The sequence below is a fragment of the Lucilia sericata genome, unplaced genomic scaffold (genome assembly GCF_015586225.1).
Source record: "Lucilia sericata isolate MDLA Ls3-8-SP2 unplaced genomic scaffold, ASM1558622v1 Contig001051F_arrow, whole genome shotgun sequence".
Classification (NCBI taxonomy): domain Eukaryota; kingdom Metazoa; phylum Arthropoda; class Insecta; order Diptera; family Calliphoridae; genus Lucilia; species Lucilia sericata.
The window spans coordinates 8,222-16,667 of NW_023995029.1; the positions used below are offsets into that span (position 1 = coordinate 8,222).

General features: G+C 32.3%; 1 pseudogene; it reads right to left on the reverse strand.

The window, feature by feature from the left end:
• Positions 1-734: 734 nt before the first annotated feature.
• On the reverse strand, positions 735-3,793 carry LOC119609740 (annotated as a pseudogene).
• Positions 3,794-8,446: the final 4,653 nt, after the last annotated feature.

An 8,446-nucleotide genomic window follows, 5' to 3' on the forward strand; every position in this document is an offset into this window, starting at 1 on the left:
TATAATCTAGTGTATAAACTAGTCTATAGACTAGACTGTAGATTGTAGTGTATAGTCTAGTGTATAGACTAGTCTATAGTATAGTCTAGTCTATAGCTTAAGGTATAGTCTAGTCTGGAATTAATATTCTAGCTTATATGTAGTTAAATTTCAAACATACACAAGTTTTCTCAAACGCTTGCTGTGCTAAAAACTCTTAATATGTTAATGGTAGTCAGTCGGTCGGTTAGTCATAACGTCATTATCGTTAACATTGTCATGTCACGTTTTCATTGGGACACATGTGCAAATTTAATTACATGGATATTTTTATAATACAGACATTTAAATATGTGCCTAAATGCCTGCACAGGCACACCACACCACTTAAGTACTTCGGAGTCATTGCTTTTAAATATAATCTTTAAGTCATATATGTACGTTACATACAGATATAAATTTCTTTTTTATATTTATTTAAATTTGTGTTTAGAAAAAATCGCTAGCAAATAATAAATGAATATAATGCTTTGTCTAATACTAATCTTTATGAAAAACTTGTTGCTAAATAGAAAACCGGCTCATTAAAGTAGGTTGTTAGAAAAAAGAAATTTTCTTTTTTTCCTTTCCAATATCAATTAAAACCTGTCATAACTTCATGTTGAGAAAAACGTTGTAATTTATTGAAATTTTCTCCTTAACATAGATTTTAATAAATAAATAAAATAAATAGTTAAATGTAAAATAAATAATAAATACATAAATAAAACGGTTGTAAATATAATCCACTAAAAAAATTAAATTATTTTTTAATCTTCTTCGTTTCCGATTGACACAGACAAGCATTTTTCGTTAGGGTCTTAATCCATGTACCATAACGATTAACACGTGCATAGACACCAGGATAACCGGCCTTAGCGCAACCCTCACCCCATGACACTACAACCGGCTAATTGATGTTCACGGGTACCCGGTGCCACTACATGTAGGGGACCACCACTATCACCCTGGCAACTGTCTTTCTTTCCCTCATCATAACCAGCGCAAAGCATGTTATCGGTGATGCGAGATGGTCCATAGCGACTCTTGCGGCATTCGTCTTGGGACATTATAGGGACTTGGACTTCCTGAAAGGGGAAAATAAATTTAAGAGAAAATAGACAAAGTTTTTATACAAAATAGTAAATATTTTCTATAAGATTTATTCTAGCCAGAAGGTTTTCTTAAGGTATTTATAGCAGACATATCTATATATCTATCTATGCATCTATCTATTGCATCTATCTTATCTATGCATCTATCTATCTATCTATCTATCTATCTATCTATCTATCTATCTATCTATCTATCTATCTATCTATCTATCTATCTATCTATTCTATCTATCTATCTATCTATCTATCTATCTATCTATCTATCTATCTATCTATCTATCTATCTATCTATCTATCTATCTATCTATCTATCTATCTATCTATCTATCTATCTATCTATCTATCTATCTATCTATCTATCTATCTATCTATCTATCTATCTATCTATCTATCTATCTATCTATCTATCTATCTATCTATCTATCTATCTATCTATCTATCTATCTATCTATCTATCTATCTATCTATCTATCTATCTATCTATCTTATCTATCTATCTATCTATCTATCTATCTGTCTATCTATCTGTCTATCTATTCTATCTATCTATCTACTATCTATCTATCTATCTATCTATCTATCTATCTATCTATCTATCTATCTATCTATCTATCTATCTATCTATCTATCTATCTATCTATCTATCTATCTATCTATCTATCTATCTATCTATCTATCTATCTATCTATCTATCTATCTAGCTATCTATCTATCTATTATCTATCTATCTATCTATCTATCTATCTATCTATCTATCTATCTATCTATCTATCTATCTATCTATCTATCTATCTATCTATCTATCTATCTATCTATCTATCTATCTATCTATCTATCTATCTATCTATCTATCTATCTATCTATCTATCTATCTATCTATCTATCTTATCTATCTATCTATCTATCTATCTATCTATCTATCTATCTATCTATCTATCTATCTATCTATCTATCTATCTATATCTATCTATCTATCTATCTATCTATCTATCTATCTATCTATCTATCTATCTATCTATCTATCTATCTATCTATCTATCTATCTATCTATCTATCTATCTATCTATCTATCTATCTATCTATCTATCTATCTATCTATCTATTCTATCTATCTATCTATCTATCTATCTATCTATCTATCTATCTATCTATCTATCTATCTATCTATCTATCTATCTATCTATCTATCTATCTATCTATCTATCTATCTATCTATCTATCTATCTATCTATCTATCTATCTATCTATCTATCTATCTATCTATCTATCTATCTATCTATCTATCTATCTATCTATCTATCTATCTATCTATCTATATATCTATCTATCTATCTATCTATCTATCTATCTATCTATCTATCTATCTATCTATCTATCTATCTATCTATCTATCTATCTATCTATCTATCTACCTATCTATCTATCTATCTATCTATCTATCTATCTATCTATCTATCTATCTATCTATCTATCTATCTATCTATCTATCTATCTATCTATCTATCTATCTATCTATCTATCTATCTATCTATCTATCTATCTATCTATCTATCTATCTATCTATCTATCTATCTATCTATCCATCTGCCTTTTGAAAGCTTCAGTCAACTCAAGATTTCTTGTAAAGTCCTATTTCTTTATTATCTTACCTGTAATGTATCCGATGTTGGTCCGCCAACCTTCAAAGCACCCCAGCCTGTTACTGTACCCGTTTTCTCCCTTAAACGATTTACCTGGTGTAGGCATGCAAACAGGATGCATTAACTCTGTCATCTCTACCGGTTCATCCAACTTAATAATAGCGATATCATTATCATAAGTTCTAGCATTATATTTCGGATGTGTTATTATCTCTGCCACTTTACGATCAATTTTCAAGAAATGAGACATTTTGCGATCATGTTCCAATAGACGTACACTTATACGTTCTTTGCGAAAACCATAGACGCAATGAGATGCAGTGATTAAAAATTGATCATTAATGAGAGTGGCGGCACAATAGAAACGTCCTCCGTAGAGTAACATAGACATCCAGGGATATTGATGGACTTCGGTTTCTTGACCGCCCACAATACGTTTTTGTGTATTAGCAATACCACAGGTGCAGTCAGTGCAATTACGAGGAGGTGTTAGATCGGGTGGTGTTATGGGGGTGGTAGGAGGCATAACGGGAGTGGGTGTAGGAGAAGGTTTTGGTGTAGTAGTTGTGGTAGTGGTGCTGGTAGTAGGGGCTGCGGTAGGTTGTGGTGATGGTGCAGGTGTAGAGGTAGCTGTTAGATCTGGCTGAGTAGTAGTCTTCTCAGGATTTGCTGTTGTTGAGGGCTGTGCTGGTGTAGCTGAGGTTGTGGTGCTGGTAGCTGTTCCCGTAAAAGTGGCCGTTAGATTTGATAAATTTGGCCTTTGTGGCAGTAGCGATAGAACCCATTGCACAAAAGTATTTTGTGATTGTCTTAGGCTTTGTTCTTGTTCTTCATTAATGGGTGTAGTTTTGTGACGTATCGCCTGAGCTGAAGCTAAAAATACTAGCGCTGTTAGAAGCAGTGCTAGATATTTGGAATTTATTAACATTTTATTTTTAAAAACTTTTTAACGTTTTAAATAAACCGTTTATTAGCGTCCGCGTTTAAAAACCGACTGTTACTGCTGGTCTTGACTTAAGTGCCAGGGAGCTGAAAAACAGTTTTTTTCTTAGCTTCTTTCACTTTAATTAAAAAGTAAAATAAAAAGACATTACAAAGCGAAACTCTCGCACTCTTCTCTCCTAACACAAATACACCGTTTGCTGGAGAAAAGAAAAAAATAAAAAAGAAAAATATAAAAAAATTATATATCACATAGTCCATAGTCTAGTCTAAAGTTTTGTCTATAGCCTAATATATAGCATAGTCTAGTATGTAGTCTTATATATAGTAGAGTCTATAGTCTAATCTATAGTCTAGTCTATAGTCTAATCTATAGTCTAGTCTAAAGTCTAGTCTATAGTCTAGTCTATAGTCTAGTCTATAGTCGAGTCTATAGTCTAGTCTATAGTCTAGTCTATAGTCTAGTCTATAGTCTAGTCTATAGTCTAGTCTATAGTCTAGTCTATAGTCTAGTCTATAGTCTAGTCTAGTAGTCTAGTCTATAGTCTATCGATAGTCTAGTCTATAGTCTAGTCTATAGTCTAGTCTATAGTCTAGTCTATAGTTTAGTCTACAGTCTAGTCTATAGTCTAGTCTATAGTCTAGTCTATAGTCTAGTCTATAGTCTAGTCTATAGTCTAGTCTATAGTCTAGTCTATAGTCTAGTCTATAGTCTATAGTCTAGTCTATAGTCTAGTCTATAGTCTAGTCAATAGTCTAGTCTATAGTCTAGTCTATAGTCTAGTCTATAGTCTAGTCTATAGTCTAGTCTATAGTCTAGTCTATAGTCTAGTCTATAGTCTAGTCTATAGTCTAGTCTATAGTCTAGTCTATAGTCTAGTCTATAGTCTAGTCTATAGTCTAGTCTATAGTCTAGTCTATAGTCTAGTCTATAGTCTAGTCTATAGTCTAGTCTAGTCTAGTCTATAGTCTAGTCTATAGTCTAGTCTATAGTCTAGTCTATAGTCTAGTCTATAGTCTAGTCTATAGTCTAGTCTATAGTCTAGTCTATAGTCTAGTCTATAGTCTAGTCTATAGTCTAGTCTATAGTCTAGTCTATAGTCTAGTCTATAGTCTAGTCTATAGTCTAGTCTATAGTCTAGTCTATAGTCTAGTCTATAGTCTAGTCTATAGTCTAGTCTATAGTCTAGTCTATAGTCTAGTCTATAGTCTAGTCTATAGTCTAGTCTATAGTCTAGTCTATAGTCTAGTCTATAGTCTAGTCTATAGTCTAGTCTATAGTCTAGTCTATAGTCTAGTCTATAGTCTAGTCTATAGTCTAGTCTATAGTCTAGTCTATAGTCTAGTCTATAGTCTAGTCTATAGTCTAGTCTATAGTCTAGTCTATAGTCTAGTCTATAGTCTAGTCTATAGTCTAGTCTATAGTCTAGTCTATAGTCTAGTCTATAGTCTAGTCTATAGTCTAGTCTATAGTCTAGTCTATAGTCTAGTCTATAGTCTAGTCTATAGTCTAGTCTATAGTCTAGTCTATAGTCTAGTCTATAGTCTAGACTATAGTCATGTCTATAGTCTAGTCTATAGTCTAGTCTATAGTCAAGTCTAGTCTATAGTCTAGTCTATAGTCTAGTCTATAGTCTAGTCTATAGTCTAGTCTATAGTCTAGTCTATAGTCTAGTCTATAGTCTAGTCTATAGTCTAGTCTATAGTCTAGTCTATAGTATAGTCTATAGTCTAGTCTATAGTCTAGTCTATAGTCTAGTCTATAGTCTAGTCTATAGTCTAGTCTATAGTCTAGTCTATAGTCTAGACTATAGTCATGTCTATAGTCTAGTCTATAGTCTAGTCTATAGTCAAGTCTAGTCTATAGTCTAGTCTAGTCTATAGTCTAGTCTATAGTCTAGTCTATAGTCTAGTCTATAGTCTAGTCTATAGTCTAGTCTATAGTCTAGTCTATATAGTCTATAGTCTAGTCTATAGTCTAGTCTATAGTCTAGTCTATAGTCTAGTCTATAGTCTAGTCTATAGTCTAGTCTATAGTCTAGTCTATAGTCTAGTCTATAGTCTAGTCTATAGTCTAGTCTATAGTCTAGTCTATAGTCTAGTCTATAGTCTAGTCTATAGTCTAGTCTAGTCTAGTCTATAGTCTAGTCTATAGTCTAGTCTATAGTCTAGTCTATAGTCTAGTCTATAGTCTAGTCTATAGTCTAGTCTATAGTCTAGTCTATAGTCTAGTCTATAGTCTAGTCTATAGTCTAGTCTATAGTCTAGTCTATAGTCTAGTCTATAGTCTAGTCTATAGTCTAGTCTATAGTCTAGTCTATAGTCTAGTCTATAGTCTAGTCTATAGTCTAGTCTATAGTCTAGTCTATAGTCTAGTCTATAGTCTAGTCTATAGTCTTGTCTATAGTCTAGTCTATAGTCTTGTCTATAGTCTAGTCTATAGTCTAGTCTATAGTCTAGTCTATAGTCTAGTCTATAGTCTTGTCTATAGTCTAGTCTATAGTCTGGTCTATAGACTAGTCTATAGTCTAGTCTATAGTCTAGTCTATAGTCTAGTCTATAGTCTAGTCTATAGTCTAGTCTATAGTCTAGTCTATAGTCTAGTCTATAGTCTAGTCTATAGTCTAGTGTATAGTCTAGTCTATAGTCTAGTCTATAGTCTAGTCTATAGTCTAGTCTATAGTCTAGTCTATAGTCTAGTCTATAGTCTAGTCTATAGTCTAGTCTATAGTCTAGTCTATAGTCTAGTCTATAGTCTAGTCTATAGTCTAGTCTATAGTCTAGTCTATAGTCTAGTCCATAGTCTAGTCTATAGTCTAGTCTATAGTCTAGTCTACTCTATAGTCTAGTTTATAGTCTAGTCTGTAGTCTATTCTATAGTCTAGTCTATAGTCTAGTCTATAGACTAGTCTACTCTATAGTCTAGTTTATAGTCTAGTCTGTAGTCTAGTCTATAGTCTAGTCTATAGTCTAGTCTATAGTCTAGTCTATAGTCTAGTCTATAGTCTAGTCTATAGTCTAGTCTATAGTCTAGTCTATAGTCTAGTCTACAGTCTAGTCTATAGTCTAGTCTATAGTCTAGTCTATAGTCTAGTCTATAGTCTAGTCTATAGTCTAGTCTATAGTCTAGTCTATAGTCTAGTCTATAGTCTAGCTATAGTCTAGTCTATAGTCTAGTCTATAGTCTAGTCTATAGTCTAGTCTATAGTCTAGTCTATAGTCTAGTCTATAGTCTAGTCTATAGTCTAGTCTATAGTCTAGTCTATAGTCTAGTCTATAGTCCTAGTCTATAGTCTAGTCTATAGTCTAGTCTATAGTCTAGTCTATAGTCTAGTCTATAGTCTAGTCTATAGTCTAGTCTATAGTCTAGTCTATAGTCTAGTCTATAGTCTAGTCTATAGTCTAGTCTTAGTCTATAGTCTAGTCTATAGTCTAGTCTATAGTCTAGTCTATAGTCTAGTCTATAGTCTAGTCTATAGTCCTAGTCTATAGTCTAGTCTATAGTCTAGTCTATAGTCTAGTCCTATAGTCTAGTCTATTGTCTAGTCTATAGTCTAGTCTATTGTCTAGTCTACAGTCTAGTCTATAGTCTAGTCTACAGTGTAGTCTATATTCTAGTCTATAGTCTAGTCTATAGTCTAGTCTATAGTCTAGCCTATAACCATGTCTATAGTCTAGTCTATTGTCTAGTCTACAGTCTAGTCTATAGTCTAGTCTACAGTGTAGTCTATAGTCTAGTCTATAGTCTAGTCTATAGTCTAGCCTATAGCCATGTCTATAGTCCAGTCTACAGTCTAATCTATGGTATAGTTTACAGTCTAGTCTATGTTTTAGGTTACAGTCTATTCCTTAGTGTAGTCTATAGTTTAATCTAATGCAATGTGACAAGCTCTTACGTTTTTGTTTGGAAACAGTGTAGCTTGTCACATTTCTTGTTATTTTTACAACTTGTTATGTTTGTGTCTCTGCCTAATATAGTTTTTTTTTATTTTTGGATTTATGTTAAACCAGCTTGATCATAGCTGTCGCGAGCGCATGCGTGGGTGTCTATTGGTCAGTTTTATACACAATTTTAATCAAATATTGTATTTTTTTATGTTTTTTGCATTTTGCCTCTTAAGTGGCGAAAGTTTTCATTTTATACAACTAATAAATTATTATTTTAAACATAAACAAGTATTTTCGCCATCAAAAAAAAAAAAAAAAAAACAAAATGACAAACGTACATACACACAATATTTATTATTGGTCATCTTTACGTGAACAGATTCGTTAATCACATGGAATCTATAAAACGTTTGAATGAATCAAGACCGAATGCTCGATTTGCAATTACGTTGCTAGCAAAGCTTGTGTGTGTTGTACACACACAATACAAACAATAACTCGCGCTTTGAGTGCTGAGTACTGTATAGTAAATAAGCCATACTTACTATAGTTGTTTAAAATACACTTGTTGGCTACTTGTTTGTATGCTGTGTGTTTGTTGTCGTGTGTATAGGATTTCATAAATTCAATATTAAATAATCGTATTGTCTAGTACTCATAGTATTTGTTTTGAGATTTTTTTAATTTTTTATTATTGTTCATTGTTAGTGCTTTTACTAAGAATCCGTATTTGGTTTTAAATATATTACAACAACCAGCTGATTATAGTTTTATTTGTTTTTGTTTGCTCTTTTTTTGTTGGTGTTATGAATTTTAATTGATTTATGGCAATGTTTTGTTTTT